Source organism: Ambystoma mexicanum, chromosome 10 (assembly GCF_040938575.1).
Source record: "Ambystoma mexicanum isolate Mex_15411 chromosome 10, UKY_AmexF1_1, whole genome shotgun sequence".
Taxonomy (NCBI): Eukaryota; Metazoa; Chordata; class Amphibia; order Caudata; family Ambystomatidae; genus Ambystoma; species Ambystoma mexicanum.
Window position 1 is genome coordinate 129,612,457 of NC_090932.1, and position 22,621 is coordinate 129,635,077.

General features: G+C 47.4%; 1 protein-coding gene across 6 annotated transcripts in view; it reads right to left on the reverse strand.

Annotated features, from left to right (window-relative positions):
• The window catches only part of R3HCC1 (R3H domain and coiled-coil containing 1), a 561,246-nt gene that overhangs the window by 264,073 nt on the left and 274,552 nt on the right, over positions 1-22,621 (reverse strand). The gene's annotated exons all lie outside the window — the stretch shown is intronic.

Genomic DNA, 22,621 nt, shown 5'->3' on the forward strand with positions numbered 1-22,621 from the left:
GCAAAATGTGAAAAATCACTGCTTTAAAAGTAATTTTAGCTCACTGCGCACATCGCAATCTCAAGAGACTGTGGCCTTGTACAGACTGTTGTGTACAAGAAGCTAACTATGGCTACAAAACAAAGTGGAAGTGCAGATGGAAGAGACAAACCGAATTTGCAAGGAAAATGCCAGCTGGCTTTACACATGGAAAACTGGCTTTTGCAAACCAGAAAAAAAATGCTCGTTTTAAAAGTACCATGTTGAACAAAAACCTGTCTGTGCCTAGCAATGTAAAGGGGTTTGTTGCTGGGAAACAGAGGTGATGTTTTATCCAAAAGGTTTGTTTTGATCATCCAGGACAAAAGAAAATAAAATAAAAGGAATTAAACTGCATTGGCTGAATTTTGCAAGCTCAAGGACAGGTTTTTCCCTGCTGGCTAAGCTAAGGCTTCCCCCAAAAGGGACCACCATAAACTTCCAGGACACGAAAGTGATAATTGCTATCTTGAAAAACTTTGAATGGACCAAGACAAATAAAGTTCACACGGTCGTCAGACATTCGTCTGTGCTCCAGGCTGGGACAATGGAAATCTGGGACACTAACCTGTGAAGTGGAAGTGGCCATAAAACCTTCAATCAAACTGGGACACCCCCATCCCCACACTGAGCTGAAGTGACAGTTGGTGGTAGCTGAAGAAAAATAAAAATGGTCCAGTGAAGGACAAAAGCCAGCCCATTTGTTTCAAAAGACTATTTTATTAAGAAACTTTGAAGACAGTTATTTTTGCAGACGAACTTTGCAAAAATGTAAAAAAAACTGTTTTAATGTAATTTCGTGGGGTGTTATTTAAGATGTTGTAGCCTTGACTGCCACTTTGGGAACGAAAATGGCAGAGAATTGGGAATTCGAAGAGTATACCTAATGCCACTGCGAATTTCAATGCTGACATACCTAATGACAATCCACACACTTGTATAAAGTTATAGAATTTTAGGCCGAATATTTCACACTAAAAATTTACAAAAATTATTAGAAGGGCGAAACAATGTCTTACAGACTGCAGAGTTAGACTAGCATGTGCTGCATACAATATGTAACCGGTTTATGTAATTCGTTAAAATGCTACCACTGTACAAATGTGCCATTTATGGAAAAACTGGATTTTAGCTAAAGTAACTGTGGAAAGGTCTGCACATTGTAAAACTCACATCAAAACGGACATCCTGCCCTTGAAACCCTACAATCTGAGAGCAAGGCGTCAACCATTACGCCTGACCAATCCAGTTGTTTAGATGCATGCTCAGCTAAGCCTGCCCCACCGTAGAGTTCTATGATGTCACCATGATTTATATAAAGGGTGGCTGACAGGACTCTGGACACAGACACTTTCCTGAATATCCTGCGCCTGTGTTCCTGATTTTCCACCTTCATCTTGCCAGATTCCAGATCCCCCTGCAAAGGCCAAAGCATTGCTGACCATCCCAGCAAGGCCTCAATCAAGAGACCCCCAGATCTAAAGATCCCAATAACCAAAGGGAAAGCTGTGGTCTTTCAGGAAGCATCCTGAAACCAGACCGGCTTTTTGCCCACTAACTGCATGCCCGCTGCAATCCGCTGAGGCATCGCTGTGCTGTGACCAGACCTTTGCCCAGCTGTCTTTTGCCAGGAGAGTCTGCCGTCCGGTGAACCGAGCCCTGGAGTCCAGAACCCAGTTGACTGTGCCTAATCCCAAATTTAGGAGCGGAGCGAGTATCCACATCCCATAACACAGTCTACCACATCTTGATTTGTGTCTTTGTTCCACTCTCTAAGCAACCCTATCCATATCCTGATAACTTGTCCAATTGTCATAATTCTCTGTGCATCTCGTCATTTATCTCCATGCGTTAGCTCCAATTTCTTATTCTTTTTGTCCTGCCTAATCCTTAGTCATATTTTGAGTAATCAAACTAATTTCTGCATAAGGTTGAACACTGGGGTGACAGGGTCGACGTCACGAATCAACCTTGGATCTTACTGTGTCCCTCTTTATCAATATAGTCTTGATAATCTAGTTCAAGTGGAACCAATACTTTTATCAGCTGATTTTCTTTCCTCTTTCACAGCTTCATTTTACCTAAATGAACCCTTTTTCTATCTTGCATATCTCATCTAGTTTTGTAGCTAGAGACATCCTTTGACCTCTATCTTATCCCTTTGATATATATCTGTCTCCCAGCCCAAGGACTGCATTGAAAATCCAAGTATTTCACCTGTTTTTTATAAAAATGTGTTTGTGTCATTTTAAACGGGAATTGAAAACAAATGCAATTTTCTAATGTGTGAATTCGGCTGCAGCATGTTCTAGCTTTCAACTTGCTTTAGAATTGTATGCCTTTTGTTGATCCATTGCCTTGTGGTTGCTGGTGTTTATGCCTTACTGTCTTTGTGAGAAATCATATGTGCCTCATACATTTCACCGCACATTAATTTGTCAATTTCCAAGTGTCATTTTATGCCATTGCAAAGGGTTTAAAATCCCTCTTATTTTGTGAGGTCGGATTTTGATTCTGTTTGCTGCCTCCTATCCCCGACTACCTGCTGCTTCTCTCCATCCACTCAGATTTTGATTTGTGGGTTGAGGGAACATTGCAGGGGGAAACCTTAACTTGGGTGCTATCTATCCTAATTGAAAAAGTGCTCCTATTCAATTGTGCTTTGGATATGTTAATGTAGAAGTTTAACCAAGTGTAGTTCAGTAGTCTTTATTGTAATTATCACCCCACTGGTGATTGCTGCCCAATATTAAAATGTATGTGATTTTTGTGAATTCTAAAAATAAATATTGTATTTTCACCAACCGGTCTGGTTCATGGTCTATTGTGACCCGGGGTATTTGTAAAAGGGGGTGTGAAACGGGTCGGGTATCGGCTCATTTTGAATTAATTGAAATTAAAGAAAAAAAACATTCCTATTGAGAGCCACATCACAGGATAAGACCAAGTGTCCTAGTCCGGTGTGTGATGCCCGATGGTATTCTTAACATTATCCTTATGAAAGGTGAGGAACGGATGTTCTATCGACAAGGCTTGAAGCTCGCTGACACACCTTGCCAAAGTCACCACAATTAAAATGGCAACATTCCCAGAAAGGTACCTTAACTCCACTGTAGCCATAGGCTCAAAGGGTTTATGACAAAGCCGTGAGGACCATGTTCAAATCCCACTTTGGATGCGGATTGCGGATCAGCAGGTAAAGGTGCAATAGGCCTGCAAAATGCCTCTTAACAACAGCTTTGGTCAGTGAAAAAGAGCAACTGTCTGTGGATAGATAGGCAGCAATAGCTGCAAAATATGTCCTGGAGGACAAAACATGAATACCTGAGGCCGATAGGTGCGAGACAAAGGAAAGGACAGTGTCCCAAAGTAGCACAACTGGGGTCCAGCTGCTTAGCTAAACATCAGTGGCAAAATCGAAGCGAATTGCTTCTGTACCGAGACATAGTAGAGGGTTTCATGGCCGTTTGGATGGTGCTCATATTCGCCACAGACTGGTTGAAACGCTCCAATGACTTGAACTCAGGCACCAGGCCGCCAAGCTGAACGATTGTGGGGAGGGGTGCCATATCTGCTGACTGGTCTGGTGCAGCAGGTTGGGAACCAGCGGCAGTCTGATCAGGGGGCAAACCGACAGATGTTGAAGCTCTGAAAACCAGAACCTGGCTGGCCACCAAGGAGCTATGAGTAATAGAATGCAATTGGTCTTGACTTTGATCTTGCGAGAGTACGATGAATCGGAGGAAGAGGAGGGAAAGCATAAGCCTTCATGATGTTCCACGGAATCTCGAGAGCATCCCCCAGAGAAGAGGCTCCGAGTCCGTTCCTGGAAGCATAAAGAGGACGCTTCTTGTTCTCTGATGTCGCAAACAAGTCCACTACGGGAGTGTCCCATTGGTGAAAAATGCAGGAGAGAATCTCTGTGTTCAGTTCCGACTCGTAGCAGGCCGTCGCCTGCAGGCTGAGAGAGTCAGCAGTCACATTTAGTTGACCCGGGATGTGCACTGCCAGCAACCAAACAGTGCTTGACAGCCCATTCCTAAATCTGAATGGCAAGATCGACCAAGGGTGGCGACTTGGTGCCGCCCTGCTTGTTGATGTAAAACATGGACACTGCATTGTCCGTGCGGATGCGGACTACCTTGGTCACTATGGACGGCGAGAAGGCCTTCAACGCCAAGAAAATCGCCAGAAGCTCCAGATAATTTATGTGGAGCTATTTGTCCTGTGGCGAGCAAAGATCCAAACCCTGGAGATGATCCATTGTCGCACCCCACCCTAACAGGGAGGAGTCTGTGGTAATCGTCGTCTGCGGGCAGGGTTCCTGAAAGGGAGCACCGACAGACAGAATGCTGATTGAAGACCACCATAGAAGGTCTATTATCATGTAAGATGGGACCGGGATCATCTTGGGGTCCAACACCTGAAGCCAGGAGCTCCGAAGAGCTAGCCGAGTCCGCCTCATCTGGAGGCGCGCAAGGGGAAGAGCCAGCACACTTAAATCCATGAGGCCCAGAAGACTCTGGAACCACCAAGCTGACATGCGTTCCGACTGAATAAACAGCTGACACTTAGCCAAAAGATCTGCCATCCACTCAGCCGTCAAGTAGACCTTGCAGTCTATCATGTTCCAACTGAAACCCAAAAATATCCGATCCTGAGAGATCATAGAAGACTTCTGCCAATTCACCCACAGCCCAAGGTCGAACAGGAGCTGAAGGAGAAGCTGAAGATTGGTCGAGGCTGTGGGCTGTACAGAAGCCAGTCGTCCAAATACTGGAACACATGGGCACCCTGAAGCTGAAGAAAAGCTGCGATGACCGACATCTTCGTGAAGACACGCAGCGCCGAGCCGAGACCAAAAGGGAGCACTCGGAACTGGAAGTGCTCCCCCCCCAGGGAGAACCATAGATATTTCCGATGCGGTCTGAAGGTCCACTACGCTGAGCCAGTCGCCCATCACAAGAGAGGACTTTATTTGGCAGGGCGTGATCATCTTGAATTTCTATTGGGAGAGAAAGGTTGAACTGGGATAGGTCGAGAAGGGAGCGCAGGCCAGCCTGGTTGGGGTTTAGGCACTGTACACATTCAACAGTAAAAACCCTCTCCTCGCTCTGCTAGGGGAATGGGTTCTATGGACATAAGGTCCAGAAGCTTCTGGACTTCAGCTCTGAGAGAAGGCGTCCCAGTCTGCAGGAAGGGAGGGTTGAAGGGTGGAGTAGGGGGAGGGGCAAGCGGGAGCCTGCCTGAGCGATAGACCAAGCCCTCTGGTGGTGATGGTCTGCCACGCCTCCAGATGAGACCAGATTCGTCCTCCCACCGGAGTCTCGTGCGACTATCCAAAGAACAACTTACTTTCTTACCTGGTAACGTTCTTTCGATGGGATGTTCCTCCGGCGTATTCCATATCTCTGACAGTAATGTCCACACCTTTGGTGCTTCAGAGTCGGGGTCCTACGTCGATGACGTCGATACCCTGCCCCTCGAGGGCCTTTGCCGAGAGCAGATGTCACGGGATGTTATATGTAGGACGCACGACGCCCGTAGCCTCAGTTGTAGTTTTTTCCCCAGAACGTGTGGCACCAATCTTCTGCCAGAATGACTACAGAAAGCCTTGCGGAAACGTAAGCTGCAATCGCATAAGAAATTCTGTAGAGGGGCAGGCTGGGAGGATTCGGTGTGGAATACTGCTTGGTAACAGCTTGACCTAAACGCCTTCCAGCGTAGCCTACAAATAGCTGATCGTCCACTCTGACCCGGGACATCCGTGAGAGACAGAAGCTGAAAGCTCTCCTCGGATCCAACCTATGGAGCCTCTCCTCTTCCTTACCAGGATGCAGAGGATAGAACGCCGGAAGAATTACCTTCTGACTCAAATGAAATGCTGACACAACCTTTGGAAGAAAAGAAGGACAAACCCTAAGGACAACCCAGTCCTTATGGAACACCGTAAAAGGTGGCTTGGCGGATAGTGCCTGCAACTCACTCACTCTGCGAGCGGAAGTAACTGCAACCAAAAATACAGTCTTAAAGGCCAACAGTTTCAAAGGACATAAGGGCTCAAACGGAGCTCCCATTAGGAATTTCAGAACCAAGTTCAAATCCCATCCTGGCACCTGGAACAGGGACGGTGGAAACACATTAGTGAGCCCTTTTAGAAACAGAGAAATCAAAGGAATTTTAAAATAAGAACACTCCTCAGACGAGCGCTTAAATATGGATAGCGCAGCCAGGTAACCCTTAATGGCATCCATTTGCAGGCCCTTGTGGGCTAATGAAAGCAAAAAAGACAGAACCACAGGAATTGAACACTGAAAAGGATCCACATTCTGAACCCTGCACCAGTCGCAGAACTTACTCCAACAGCAATGGTACAGGGATTTTGTTGCTGGCCTTCTGGCCAAAAGCAACACCCCCATCACGTCTTCAGGGAGGTCCCAATCCTTGTACCTCAATTTTTCAGAAACCAAGCATGAAGGTTGAGAGACTTGACCTCTGGATGGAGAACTCGACCCCTCTCCTGTGAGAGCAGATCGTCTCGATAGGGAAGACGGCTTGGAGGGCGGATGGACATGTCGAGAAGGTCTGGGTACCACGATCTCCTGGCCCATGCTGGAGCAATGAGGATCATCAGAACCGAACCTCTGCACCACTTGCGGAATGATGGGGACTGTAGGAAACGCATACAGCAGTGGGAAGGACCACTCCTCTACGAACGCGCCCCCTAAGGCTCCTCTTAGAGGAAATTTCTGTGAGCAGAATCTTTCGCACTTCCGGTTGACACTGGTGGCGAAGAGATCCACTTGTGGGGTCCCCCAAAGGGCGAAGATCTCCAACAGAACTTCCTGAGCCAAGTCCCACTCGTGAGAGACCGTGCTCTGCCTGCTCAGAGCGTCAGCTGCCTCGTTTTCGTCTCCGGCCAGATGAACTGCCGAGATCGAAATTTCCTGTTGGATGGCCCAGAACCAGAGCTGCATCGCATCTCTGCACAGTGGGAGTGACCCTGCCCCCCCTTTTTGTTCAGGTTGTGCATTGTCACTGTATTGTTTGTCATAATCAGGACCATTTTCCCCCCGCACAGATGGCAGAAAAGCCTTCAGGGCTAGCCTGAAAGGCCGCAGCTCTAACAGATTGATGTGGAGTCTGGACTCCAACGGAGACCAACGACCGCCGACTGTCAACTCGTTGGCAGGAGCTCCCCATCCCATGAGGGATGCGTCCGTCACGATCGTCACCTCCGGCCAGGGTAGCCAAAATGGGGCACCCCTCATCAGGTTGCCTTCGACGGCCCACCACAGAAGATCCTGGGCGACCGATGGTGGAATCTGAACTGGATCCGACATCCTGCCGGAGGACTGCGACCACTGCATCTTGAGAGCCTACTGCAGAGATCACATCCGCAGCCTGGCCTCTAGCACCAATAGAATGCAGGATGCCATGAGGCCGAGCAACCTCAAGAATTCAAACGCCGGGAGACTCTGGGCACGTTGAAACTTGTCCACCATCTGCAGAATGTGATGAGCCCTCACCTGGGGAGGCGAACACTGCCCCAGGGATGTGTGGAGCACTGCTCCGATGTACTGGAGCCGCTGGGTAGGTGTCAAATGAGACTGCTTTAAGTTGAGGGAGAAGCCCAGCTTGTGAAGGGAGTGGCAGGTGATGGACAGATGATCCACGGCTTGCTCGGGAGAGCGCGCCCTGATCAACCAATTGTCCAGGTAGGGGTAGACGTGAATCCCCCTTTCCTGAGATACGCTGCCACCACCACCACCACCACCAGCTTGGTGAAGACCCTCGGGCGGAGGTCAATACGAATGGCTGGACCCGAAACTGAAAATGTAAGTCACCAACCGCGAACCTCGGGTACTTCCTGCGCTTGGGATGAATCGGCAAATAAAAGTAAGCATCCTTGAGGTCGAGAGACACCAACCAGTCCTGAAGTTGAAGGGCCTGGAGAACTTGAGAGAGAGTAACCATCTTGAACTTGTCCTTCCTGAGGAGCTTGTTCAAACCGCGCAAGTCCATGATGGGTCTCAAGCCCCCGTTTTTTTTTGGGATAGAAAAATATGGGGAATACCATCCCTTGTTCCTCTCCGCTACAGGCACCAGTTCTATGGCGCCTTTCTCCAGCAGGGATTTGATTTCCTGCGCAAGCAGCGGATCCGGACTCTTCAAAGAGATCTTCCCCGGTGGATTGTCGTGAGGCCTCTGCCGGAAAGGAAGACAGTAGCCGTGGGCTATGATCTCCAGAACCCACACATCTGAAGTAATGGCATGCCATTCTGCAAGATGCTGCGCCAGCCTTCCCCCAACAGGCAAACCATGGGACATGGCCTCATGACTGAGCGGAAACGGCTGCGGCAGTGCCTGAGGGCAAAGAGGCAACTGCCCGAGCGGCTTTGGCACCTCGAGTACCTTGTTTTCCACCTCTGGTACTCCTACATTGGCCCCTTTGACTGGCAGCTCCTCTCGATCTACCAAAGGAAGAGTAGTATCGAAAGGAACCTCCCCTCCATTGCTGTCCCCTAGGACGAAAAGGCAGAGGTTGACGTACTGCAGCGCTCAACGACTTTGCTGCAGCTTTGGAGGTCTGCAACCCCTCAAGGCTCTCGTCAGCTTTGCTGCCAAAAAGATGGACACCATCAAAGGGCATGTTGAGAAGCCGGGACTGTACATCAGGAGCAAACCCCGACTTCTGAAACCACGCAATCCTGCGCATCATGGTGCTCGCCGCCATGGACCGGCTGACACAGTCTGCCACGTCCAGACCTGACTGAACGGATTCATACATGGCATCCTTGCCATCCTGAACGAGGGCAAGAAAAGTATCCCGTTCCTCCCCTTTGGGAATATGTTCAGCCGCCAAAGATGCACAATTCCACAGAGTGTGAGTCAATCTTGCCAGGGCACAAACGGAGTTGGCTGCCTTTAAAGCCATACCCCCAGATGAAAATACTTTCTTCGCCCAACCGTCAAATCGCTTGTCATCCCTATCCGGAAGGAATGGTAGGGTACACAGCCTGCTTTGCTGAGGCCGTAGTTGCCTGCACCACCAAACTCTTCGGAGTGGGGTGCGTAGACAAGTAGCAGAGGTCGCCACTGGCTGGGCGGTATTTATTCGGTAGCGACTTATTCACTGCTGGGAGACTCTCTGGAGCAGTCCAAGCCGCTGCCACCCTTCTTTGCAAGGCCATATGAAATGGCAGCAACGGGTCAGTGGGTGGACCTTGGTCCAATATATCCGTGAGGTCATCCTGCAGAAAATCCACAGGTGGAGCAGACCACCCCAAATACTCAGTCACCCTCGACATGAGACGCCTGTACGAGGACTCAGCACGAGTAACAGGCTCAGGCCTGCCAAACTCAACCTCCGGAGAGATGTCCAGACCACTGGTGTCATGTAAGGACTGACGCAGGTCTTCCATCTGGCTGTGACCAGACAACAGGTCATCAGGAACCTCAGGAGGTACAAACCCCTCCTCATCTGACCCTTCTTCCAACTCTGAGATGTAATCCAAAGGCTGGAATTAATCCCTGGTTGAAGGAACAGAAAAAGGTTCAAACACAGGCCTCACTGGATTTACTCAGGGCCTTCCTCGGAGGATCCACGGCCCTCTCGGGTACCTCCGGTAAAGCCTCCTCAAAAGGCACCGAGGGCACTGATGGAATCGGTGTAGAGCGAGGCACTGATGCCTTCGACAACGGCTTTGAGGCCGGAGCCCCGAGTGTGTCCTTCGACTGCCTCGGCACCAATGGCATCGACGACTTCCTCAGCACCGGAGCGTCGATGGTGTCCCTCGACTGACATGGTGCCGACGGCATCGATGCCTTCTTAGAAGGCCTCACAGGCTCCAACAGTCTCGAGGACGTTGAGGACCGGGACCTGGACCTGGCACGGCTATGGCGATCGACCTTGTTCCATCGGGACCTCGACGGCTCCCAATGATTGCGCCGACCGCCCGAGCCTGAAAGCGTGCGAGCGGTGGTCCTAGCGCATTCCTTGCCAGCTTCTCTCGAAGGTGCGGACAGAACGGTGCCCTGCGATTCAAAAATCACCATCATCTCCTTGCAAAATGCATCCCATTCCGCTGGTGATGAATGCTTGTTAGGACAAGCCACCCGCCGTCTGGCGGAGTCCTCTGACGAGGAAGGTGACCAATGACAGCGCTTCCAAGTGTGCCTGGAAGAGGCAGAGGAATGGCGGCACCCACTCCCAGAACGAGACCCCCCTGGACTTACGACGACACAGTCGCCCCTCGAATCGTCAGTCAAAAGGCCAGCGGATTTCGACTTACGGGGTTTGGAAACCCTACCTACAGACAACTTCTTCCGCTCCCGCAAGGCCTTCAACGTCAAAGACTGGCATTCATCGCAGTCGTCAGTGGCGTGGCTCTCACCGAGGCACCAAAGGCAGACATTGTGCGGGTCCCGTAAGGGACATCTTGGAACCGAAGTCATACACTTCTTGAAGCCCGACCGCAGGGTAGAAGAAGACAAAGACATTCACAATATCCAATGTTAGAAGAACCGATTCAACAGGAGAAGAACCGAGGCGCGCCGAGATTCCGAAGCGAACACGTTTGCAGAAAAAACGGAACTGAGGCTACGGGCGTTGTTTGTCCTACATATAACATCCGGTGATGCCGGCTCTCGACGGAGGCCCTCGAGGGGCAGCGTATCAACGTCATCGAAGGACACCGACAGCTGTGGACATTACTGTCAGAGATATGGAATACGTCGGAGGACACAATCCCATCGAAAATGCCATTTGGCAGACTTTTCGGCGAGGAGACTTCCTGTCCCTGAAGAGGAGGCTGATGGGAGAGAGAAAAATGGCCCCGTTGCAGTTTCTGACGGGACCCACCAGCAGATGGATCAGTCATGCATGATCAGCTGTCTTGGAATCCCCTAAAACCAGAAAAGGATCAGGGTTGAGACCCAGATCTCTACGAATAAGGGGCTTTGGACGGACCCTTCATCAAAACTGACAAGGATTTAGCAGTCTGAGTGCTCGTCTTAGTCCTCGTGAGCTCGTCATCTGGGGACGAATACAACAACTCCTTGCTGTCAAAAGGCAGGTCTCGAACTTTATCTTGGATCTCCTTGGAAAACTTTGTGGCATGGAGCCAGGCTTGACGAGGTGTCAACCTCCAACATGAGGCCACGAGCCGAAGTATCGACATGGTGTGCCGCGGCTTCAACTATGTCCTGTGCCAATACTCTTGCGTCGGACAAACCGGCTTTAAAGTCATCCAGCCTATCCACAGGAATAAACTCCTGAAATTACGCCAAATCTCTCCAAAGCTTCATATTCGCTGCTGCAAGAATCTGCCCGGTGTTAGCCTGACGCAGCTGCAAAGCCGAGTTGGCAAAGATTTTCTTGTCCAAGGAATCCAGCAATTTGTCTTCCTTGGCCAGAACTTGGCCCGCAGCAGAGGAGAATGCGCAGGCTGTCTTCGACTGAAGAGCGGCAGCCACTACCACCGTAGAAGGGAGCAGACAAGATGCCAAGGCCATTTCCTCAGAGGTGTGAATCCTGTAACGGGTGTCAATTCTCTTCAGACAGTCCGTTGTGGGGCTTATCCCTGACCTTGCAGGCCCCGGCCAAAACGTCCTTTTGAAGGAACAGGCCGGAGGGCTCCTGCGGCGACAAGGTGAACGCCCCAGAAAGCACCCCCTCCTGCAGAGCAGGGGCCTCAGGAACTGGAATGTTAAGAAGGTTCATCATGTCCAGGACCCGGTCATGGAATGCTCTGATCGAGCGGGGCTGATAGTCGCCATCCTGATCTGCCATAGGATCGTCCAGCGCATCGGGATCAGATGACTGAGGAACAACCGGATCCGCCGGTGTCTTCTCGGCCGGAGACAATGGCGGCAGAGGAGGAAGAGCTGGAGGCGGGCCAAGAGGAAGAGGAGGGACAACCCCCGACTGGCAGTCGCTGCGGCAGGAGCCACCGGAGCGACAGGAGCTGTGGCCGGAACCACCGGGGAAACACCCGGAGTGGGGGTGGCAATGGAGGATCGGGGTAGATCTCCTTAAACAGCCCCTTAAATTACTCCCTCATAGTGTCAGAGTGCATGAGCCTCTGAAACTTCTGTGTTGGGGTGGGCAGAGGCCGCTCGAAAGGGGCATACCCCCACAAACGCAACGAGGAAGGCTGCCATGAAGGCCCACTGCCAATCGGGTCAGTGTAGACCAACGGGGAAGAAGCATGAGGAAGAGACCGTATGCGGCAGCGGCATCCGAGCCTGCCAATCGTAGGAAGGGCGGAACCGATTTGCACAGTCAAAAGCATGCAGAGACGGCTGTTCACCAAAAAGTAGGTTTCCAGCACCCAACGTCGACTGCGTTGGTGTAAGGGAAGAATCCAAAATGGCAACCGTAGATCATGTTTGCGCCTGAAGAGAACCGCGTCACATGTGTAATTGAGGTGGGTATCTCCACAGGTTGGTCAGGGGACTTGATTGAAACTTAGCCTTGATACAAGGATCCTCGGCAGAGCTGGTACTGTGGGGCCTGGGAGGTTTACTAGACATCTTAGAGATTGCCCTGATACTAGCCTCCAAAGGAGGAACCTCTGCCAAGCCGGTAACAAGTGCCCCCTCGACAGAATCGGTATCACCGCGAGCACAGGAAAAACGAGGAATCCACCTCACAGACAAGACCTTTGGATTCCTCTCGGTTCTGTCGGTACACACCTTAGCCTCGAAAAGAAGCTCAGACCTGCGTCCGGTACTTATACCACCCTCAAGAGGGGCCTTGAGCTGTAGCTCGGTACAGAAAGCCTTCAGAGGCCTCAGGGCAAACCCCGGTGTCTGTAAGGGAAGCTCCAACGGAGACCTCAGAGCAAGCTCCATTACCCAAAGCCTCAGAGGAACTGGGGCGTTTACCACCAGATAGGTGATCCTCAGAACGTAGTCCGGTATCGGCAGCCCCCTATCGGAACCCTCTGAGAAAACTCTGGTACGCCTGTAAGGCACCTTAGGGAGAACCCCGGTAGAAGAGCTGTTCAAGCCCCTGCCAGACCTGGAGGACCCCAGGAAGGAGTCCCCCGGCTGGGGTGCACTAAAAAGTAAGGAATTTACCAGGCGTCTTTTCTTCTCATCCATGAAAAGTTGAAGATGAGGTGGAGGAACGCGCTGGAAGACTTCCTCCTTCCAACGAAGACGACGCTGAAGTGCCCGGACCGAAAGGGAGTCGCAGTAAAAACACAAGTCCCAACGGTGGTCCGGTCCCAGACACTCCAAGCAGAGCGAATGGGGATCCGCCCTAGCGAACCGACATTCGCAAGATGAACAGAAGACAAACCCTAAACGATACGGCATAGACTAATGCGACTGCAGAACCGGAGCAGGAGAGAAGGACAACGGGAAAGAAAAAATATATCTTCCCAGTGATGCAAATGCGTCCAGTCCCGACCGCGCAGAGAAAAGAACTGAAGGGTGATGCGCGGGTGCAGCTCAGGAGGGCGGGGTTACGGCCACGTGTGGTACCCCGTGTAAAAAGAGAAGGACGACACATTTTTGCAAAATGTGATGCTTTTTTTACAAAAAGTGCTCCAGTCCCGTCCCACAGGACGGAATGTCCCAAAAGTATGGAGGAAAGGGGACGGGACGTAGGAGTAATTTAGGTGAAAAACATTCTCATACTTCTTTGTTGTGCCCCATTTCCTCCATACTCATGAGAAATTACCAAGTAATACTGGAATATGTAGAAGGTCCCAACTCAACCGAACCAGAAAGGCGCTGGAGGACAGTCTGGCAGGATTAAGAACACTTTGGAGCTTGTATCAATAGAGCAGTGCTTACAGGAGGCCAAGTGGGAAGCCCATGTGACCTCTGTGCATATGACTTCAGTGGTAAAATGCTTCTGAAATGCCAGAGACGCTGCTTCAGTTCCGTTTGTACATGGACGACCTTTAAGGCATAGTGAGTGTTATTCCAGTTAGGGGCTAAAATGCAAGACACAACCCATCTATTACCTAAATATATAAAATTAAAAAAACCAAAGGCTTTTGTTCTGTTCAAATCAAACTTACGATTCATGCACACAATACAGGTTGTGTAGGGTCTTCTCTGCTTCGGATGTCAGGTTTGATAACAAAGGCAGCAAACTGATTCATATACAATTCGGATAAGATTTTAATGAATCAGGGATTGATCATAAGCACCACTATGTCTCTGTGGAAGAATGTGAGGCATTCCTCTGAAGACTGTGTCTGCCTATTGCTCAGTTAACCTCTTTGCTGTACTGATTGGAGCAAAGAAAACGTTGCTCAGGAAAATAATCTTAATTCCCGAATAGTCAAAGGTTTGAAGGGTGTGTGTGTGTGTGTACTAGCCCTGACAAGATCATATTTAGTTCCAAAGCAGGACGAGGTCCTCCAAAAAAATGACAAAAAGAAGCAGGAGGCCATTATTACAGTCCTTAAGGCCGTCTAAGACCTGCAGGAATCTATCTAAATGCCAGACCCAGTCAGATCATTGATGATTAACAATAGGTAATCTAAGGCACAATAGGCTCACTCTGACTGGAACGCAGAAAAATAGCCCCTTACTGGGCAACACTGATCTTGCTGACATTTTATGGCAGCCTGAATAATCTGTAAATTGTTACTACGTAAGCCAAGGATGTCATGGGTCAATTAGTCAGGGACCATGCTACAAAGCTCTACAATTGCGGCAAGGGGGGAAAATCACGCAATGTTGCTGGTAATGCAACAGTTCCCCTCCAGTTGGAGTAAAATATTGCTGACAAATAGTCAGAAAATAAAAATCTCTGACCAGAAGAGGGCCACCAGCAACAGATTACCCTCAAATCCCTAAATCTTTGTGATCAAGGAAATGGGAGTGAATGCCTACTCCACAAATACAAAATTTCCTGTAAGACTTCCAGAGTCAACTCCAATTCAAGGTTCACCTGTGAGTGTCTGTTGAAGGAATCAATGCCTTAGTTGATCACTTCTGTCAAATTGGGGAGGGGGCGCTGTGATTGCCTCATCGAACAACATAGCATAGCCTTGTTTGTGGATGCTACACAAGAATGAGGTATTGTCCATAAAGCGAGAAAACCTTGAGTCACGTAACAAGTGAACAAATATCAAAGCTAAAAAAAAAAAACACTCTTGATTCCTGCTCCAACAATCTACTGGGACTGCAGGCTATTCATAATCAGGTCCTTCTGAATAGCACCCTCACCAGTAACCCATCCTTTGAGGTCAAAGCCTGTCGTGATGGAAGTAATAGCTTCCAGTAAGTTACTTGATTGTTGCCACCATTCAAACTCCAGGAAAATGCCCACATGGTTGAGAATTCAGATTATTTTGTGGGTGAGAGTAACGATTCCAACTGGATGCTAGATGTTACTGCAGTCTTCTCATTCTAAGTCTTGCCACTGAATCCACCAGAATACAAGAGAATTTTGAAAGCAGAAGGATACTCTTTCCTGCCACAGAAGTACAACAAGGTTGACTATATTTCCCTCTTGTGGTCAACATGGGGAAAGCTGATCCCAGAGGTTCCTTGTGTAGGCAAAAAAGGTTAGTATTAACAAAAGGTGTCAGTCTACTTTTTGTTGAGCAAGAAACCAATTGCAAAAGGAGATAAAGCATGCAGTGACATGCAGCCGCCAACACTGTCTGGGACAAATATTTCATTACCAGTCACCTAAAAAAGGATCATGTGGATTTTCTGCCTCCTAAGAGGGGAGGCCACTGCTGCCATCAGTTTCGTGAAAACTAATCACAATGCGGAGGCCGAAGGGTTGGGCCATGTACTAATGCCATCTAATCCGTCCCTCGTCATGGTGAATCTCACGAAAAACTTCAGACTCCACAATGGTATATGTAGGTATGCATTCTCCATACGGACCGGGAAAAGCCAATCTCTTTCGCTGGGAGGGAGGGCTAATCAGCATCTTTAGGAGCCTGGGCAGGATCTTTTCTCCTTGCCAGTTTCTCCTTGGAGGACTCAAAATGACCCCGCCCAATTTGACGAAGTGGCCCGTTTCAAGTGTCTGCTAGGAAGGGCCGAATCCAAGTTTCCAATAGGAGTTTAGTCAAGGCCATCAATCTCCTGTGTTGATCTTAGTGTCTTATTCGAGAAAGACTGCCAAATAAAACTGAATCACATGTCGTGGTCTGGATATGACCAGTACAAGCAATATTCATGCTTATCCACCACTTAGATGTACTTTAAGATGCAAGTGGAGCATTACCGAGCTTCTGCATATAATCTGAACACACCAATGCAGACTTCCTTAGCAATGGACTGCTGTCAGTAACCAGGTATAAAGTGGTAGAAGAACCATCTCTAAGGAAGGCGCAGTAAAAGGTTACTGTGCCATGAGGGAAGACAAGCAACACCAACTACGAAGAATCCTACATAGCTGATTTGCCATGTCCTATGCAATACACCAGCACACGTACTACAGCACTCAAAAGACAATCCTATATTTTTATTGTGAAATTGATTACATTTTGATTGTACACACATTTACAAATTCTTCATTTCAAATACCATAATGAAACAATTGAAAAATCAAGATTCATCACAGAATACATTGCATATCTTTAACAAAATGTTTTACATATTTAAAATAATCTGAATTTTTTAAGATCAGCATGTCTAATTTCAATAGATCATGCCGAATGCAATTTAACAAGTACGCCCAATTCATCCAACATTTTCACAATCGCTTATGTTAAAAAGGTTTCCGCCCCGGCAGATATATGATTCCACAAATCATTCGAGTCTGTAAAGTCATTTACCAAACAGAAGAAGCTCCCCAAATATTTTATTCTCGCTAATGCCAAAATTGGGCAGTCCACAAGTATGTGTCAGAGTTTCTGGTTTTCCGTCTGGCATGCACCGTTGACAGATATCATCACCCTCCTCTTTCCTTTTTTCGTGCTTGGTTAATTTCCCCGGTTGGTTGGAGGTTTCATTTGAATCTTAAGAAGTGTGCTATTGTAATGGGGCATGGAAATTGGTTAAGGTACTTTGGCAGATTACCAAGTGGTTTATCAATTATTGAAAAGGTGAAATTTACATTCTCTTGTGCGTGAAATGGTGTTAATCCAATTAATTTCTCTAAGCCTCTTCTTTACACTTAGCGGGCTTACTATTAAATGTGAGCGGTCTTTGTTCATTTCTTTCAGAAGGCTATCCACCACACTGAGAATCTTGTTCAGGAATGGAGATGTTCCTGTCAGACAGTTCAATACGTTTTCATTTAGGGAGTTTCTCGAGGGAGCCAGGATAGTCCTCGCCAGGGTTAGAACCTGCCAATTAAACAAGTATTCCAATGTCAGGAGGCAGTTCAAATCATGAGGCCATTGGGAGGAAGGAGGACAGTGTCAGCACATTTTTCCAGAGTCTACCCTCCAGTCTCTCCCATAGAATACTATATGCTGCCCGATCCATTTACATCCCATACATTATTTATGGTATCACTTTCCCAACGTAGAAGAGAATTAAGGGTCTGTTTTCCAATCTAACATTTTCATTTGAGCGGATTGCTGGTCTATTTTCTTTTCAATATACTCAATGACAGGCTATCTACTTGAGACCCTATTTAATTTGAATCCCAAGTAGGTTACCACCTCCTTGTGCTCGATTGGTGTTCCCTCCATCACCAATTATGCCTTGTGTGTTTCCTTCTAGTGTTTCCAAACATGTGGCTTCTTTCCTGATTGATGATTAAGTTATTGACATGTGTATATTCAGACAGTGCTGTCAGTAATCTCTGTAGTCCTATGACAAAGCCATCCATAAGGGCTATATCATCAGCATAGGACAGCCAACTAATCGGGATCCCACCCACTTTTGGTCTAATCGAGCTGCTTTTCCCAATGCTTCATCGAGGTCCGCCATTTATAGGTTGTATAAGCATGGTGCGAATACACATCCCTGGCAGAGCCCCTTTGATGTCGGGAGACTACTAGTCAATGGTCCCCCTGCATCCATTCGCACCCTCACTGATGTCCCTTCATGCATATATTCTAGGATAGCCAGTAGTGGTGCTGGGATACCCCATTTTGTTTAGCTTTCTCCACACCAGGTCTCTATTCACCAAATCAAAAGCCTTGGAGAAATCTATTAGAGACACAAACATTTGATCTGGCAGTGCCTTCACTCCGTTTTCCGTTCCATTTTTTAATCATACCATTGAGGGTTGTTGACTGTTCCTTTATTTTTTTTTATTGTTTTAATCAAACTTGGATTTTTACAATATTTTCCTGTTTCATTTTGTCTCTTAATTGTCTCTCGGACATAAGTTCAAGTCAACTGCGGTTTGTTGACTGTTAGGCTCGGACTCTGTGGAGGATTCCTTGTCTTGTAATAGAACAGTCACGATGTATTCAAGCATTTTGGCTGTTATTATTTGCCAGCTGGTTTTGTCGCCACCAATGAGTCGACACCACCATGTCGGTTCTTCCATCAATTGCTCCTTCGTTGCTACATGCACGAAAAACTTGTCTCAAAGCACGCGTCGCGTGACAGGTCGTTAACAAGTGCCGAATTGTTTCTTGTGGCGGTGGCTCCGTGTCGTGGCAAAAACGGCAGTTTGCAGTTGGGGAAAGTCCTCTTATGTGTAGGATCTCATTTGTGCGAAAAAGATTCAGACGTGCTCTTAGAATCAGATTCTGAGCCCATTTATTTGGGAAGATCTTTATGTAGTTTTGTAGTTCGTTTAATTTTCTTCTATTGCCAGGAAGGTGCGCCAAGCCTTTGAGCTGAGGCTTGTTCCGTTGTCTTAGCCCAATCTGCTTCCTTCAGTTTTCGTAATATTCTACATGGATTGTGGATCAGTTCGTCTTCATCTGATGCAATAGAGTCCAGGAGACAGATGTTCTCTTTCTGCCAAGCTGATAGCATTTCAGATTTGCCTGAATCTATCTCGCGCTTGATCAGGCTGTAGACCCCGTTGCCCTCGATCATTCTGCATTTTCTGTAGAGCATAAGTGTGTTGCAGGAAACTGTGCATTGCATGGACTGAAGGCTCAGCTCGTGTCTTATCGCTACCCCAGAAGTCGAGGTCGGTAACTTGAGCAGCGATCTCCAAAATGTGGCTTCAAGCTTGAGCCAGATGTTTTGTGGAATGGTCGGCATTGGTTTCTGCTCCATATGTTGTTGCAGGCACAACCTTCATTTTGTAAAAATTAATTGTAGGCTTTAATGAGAATTTCCCAAATTTGCGGTCTATTACCTTTGCTTGAGCTGCTAGCTTTTTGATCTTGTTGAACATGACAGTTTGCATAGTTATGTCTGTCTTAGTGCTGTCAAGCTGCACTCCTAGGTACTTTAAGTCTTGGACAATTTCAATTTTAGCGTCTTCGAGAGACCACTTAAAATTGATGGTTTTCTTCCTTGTGTTCTGTAGGATCATTACCTTAGTTTTCCCTTTGTTGATGTCTAAAAAAAATTTCCTTGCATATTCTTGTAGGCCGTTAAGCTGGCGTTGTAGGCCTACCGGGGTCTGGTCAAATAATGTGAGATCATCTGCGTATAGGAGCCGTTCTATCAAAGAATTTCCCATTTTTGGCGTAAATGCCCGTGTGCTGCTTGTTTGTATCTGGAGATCGCCTATGTAGGCTAAGAATAAGGCTGACGCTAAAGGGCAACCTTGTTTCACTCCACGGGAAGTTGGAATTTCGTCAGATAGCTCTCCCTCGCGACTCAGACACTCTCATCGAGGTGTTGTGATGCAAGGCTTGTATTGGGGCCAGTATGTCGTCCGGACATTGCCATTCTCTTAACTTTGTCCAGAGACGATGTCTTTCGATGCGATCGAACGCTTGTGTAAAGTCGATGAATACCACGAATAGTGACTGACCAGACTGCAGGGCTCTGCTTTTCAATATGCTGAAGATTAGAATGTTACCTGCTGTTCCCGCATTTTTTTTTAAGCCCGATTGTAGGTGGTCGTTACACGTTGCTGTGGCTGCCCAGGCTTGGAATTTTCTTAATAGTAATGATTCAAAGACTTTACCGATGCAGTCTAGTAAGGCTATCGGCCGAAAGTTTGCGGGATCCTTTATGTTTCCTTTTTTGTATATAGGAATTATTGTTGCTGAAGTCCATGATTTTGGTACCGAGCTTGATTCTGCGCAGCGTCGAAAGACTTCACTGATGAAAATGACCCATTCTTCAGCATGTGCTTTAAGTTCAAAGTTGGTGATTCCATCAGGTCCGGGCGCTCGTGAATTTTTAAGTTTCTTGATGATCTCCCGAATGTCGTCTTTGTCTTCTAGATTGATCCACTGTACTTCTTTATGTTGATGTTTCATGTTATTTTTGAGTGCGACTGATTTGAACACTTCGGCGAAGTGTGTTTCCCATGTGAGTTGTGAAATGTTGTTGGTTATATGGTTCTCCTCTGACTGTTCTGTTGATCTTAGTAGGGACCAAAAGTCTCTTGCGTTGTTTGTTGTTAGCGCTTTTGTTATGTCTTCGGCATCTTGCTGATACAGTTTGCCTCGATGCACTTGTATCCAGGCTCTGTATTCTGATTTTGACGCTTTTTGGGCGTTCTTCACATGCTCTATTGGCGTGAGTCTAGTTGCATTTTTCATGGCTCTTCTATGCTCATGTCTTCTTATCACTATGTCACTGTTGTAAGTATGTTTTTTAATACTAGCTACGATTTTTGAACTTGTTTTCTTTAGTTGATATGCCACTAACAGCGGTTGGTAATCGACTACATTAAGCTCGGCTGGGTGTGCTGCGTATTTGTATCTTTGCGTAAGATTTTTGATTGCGGCTGTGCTCAGTTTGAGTCTGGTTCCTCTTGTATTAGTTTCGATGTCCATATTTGTGCCCTTGTTTTTTGCACTGTTTATTGTCCAACTGGTTTCCAAGAGGTTGTGGTCACTGGCTGCTGTTCGACGCACATTAAAAGACGTGGTAGCACTTAGCAGTGATTTGGAGACAAATATGTAGTCAATAGTCTTGCACGTTTCAGCGCGTTCCCATGTCGGTATTCGATTTTGTTGTGGAAAGGCGAGATCGAGATTATGCAGGTCTCCTGAACGAGTCAGATCAAGCCAAGTTTTACCTCACTGTTCTGCAGCTGTTGGATGTTTTTTTGTTCAGTAGCGAGGACACTGACAGCTTGGAGATAGCTTCATCTATCACTTGTTCACACATGGTGATGAAGTTTTCACCATTGATTGCCGCTGGATTCCAGTATGCATTGATGACAATTATGGTGCTTTCTGGTTCTTGTGTGTTATTTTCTTGTTTCCATGTGACACTTACTGCCAGGAGGGACAGGTTTGCAGTTACGGTTGGGCCAATGGAGAGTCCACTTCCGGCACAGCATGCGATCAAGAGCCCAGACATTGGTCGCCCTAGATGTCCCTTGGCTGCTGGGGCCATTGTTATCTCGAAACCCTCTAGGGTTGGTGCACTTGTTAACCATGTCTCCTGAAGACATATGATGTCGTATTGCCCTAGGTTGACGTCTCCTGGAACTGTTAAGTGTGAATGCCCTCTGGTGTTCCACGAACAGAGTTGCACTTTGCGATGATGATGATGATGATTTTCATGTTGAAGTGTTGCTGGTGGATTGCGCTCTCTGTCAATGGATTGCTATTTATGTCGATGCATGGTAAGAGCTTTTGGTAGCCAGGCCCACATTCCTTGTTTGTTGTCGGCCTGTGTGGGCGTGACTTGAGGTATATAACTGTTGTGTGTGGTTTGTGATAAGGTTCTTTTTGTTTTATAGGATTTTTCCTGTGCCTGGCGATCTCTATCTGAGATGTCGTCATTTGCGTGATTTGATTTCCTTGAGGTTTCTGGGTTGTCTATTACTTGTGTGCTCTTTCTTTGATCTTCTTTACTGCGAGATTTATTTGAGAGATTTCGCTTACTTTGTGGTAAGTAATGTCTGTTTTGTCTTTGTTCACGATAATTCTGATTGTCTCTATCGTACGTTTTTGTCTGTGCAGTGTTCTTCTGTGATCTTATCTACATAGAAGCCGAGATTGTGGATGTCAGATTTGCTTTTATATATCTGCTTGTAAACGGTATAAGACCTTATGTACAAGCGAGTTGCTGCTTTACTCCTTTCATGCCATGGTTCAACTATGAGTAAATCATCTGATTTTATGTCTTTGCGATTTGGCACCTGGTGCAGTATTGCCATGACTGTTCTTCTGTTCAGGGCAAGCTCGTCTTTGTTGCCAGATCGTTGCACCATTTGCACGGTCCATTTTGATTCGAGGTATTCTTCATGGCGACTTGCGTTGGTATCTGTTCTTGACCTGTAGCTGACTTTTTTCCTATTCAAATCAGTTTTGCCTCTCGGCTTTATTTGAACGTTGCAATCGTCTTTTTGTGTATTTTCGTGTCGCCTGTTATTTGTTTTAATCGGCGAACCTTCTGTTTCAGAAGCGAAACGTGATGCTTGTGAGTCTCTCTCTAATTTTGCAGTCAAAGTTTTGGTTCTCTTATGATCAGTTGGTTTGTTTTCGTCGTTTTGTGGGGAGCTACGTGGTAATTTCTCTTCACTAGATTTATCACGGGAAGAGACTTCCACTCTCTTGGGTTTTGTTTGGCCGAAGACCTGAGCTAAACGGTTACGCCTTTCTTCCATAGT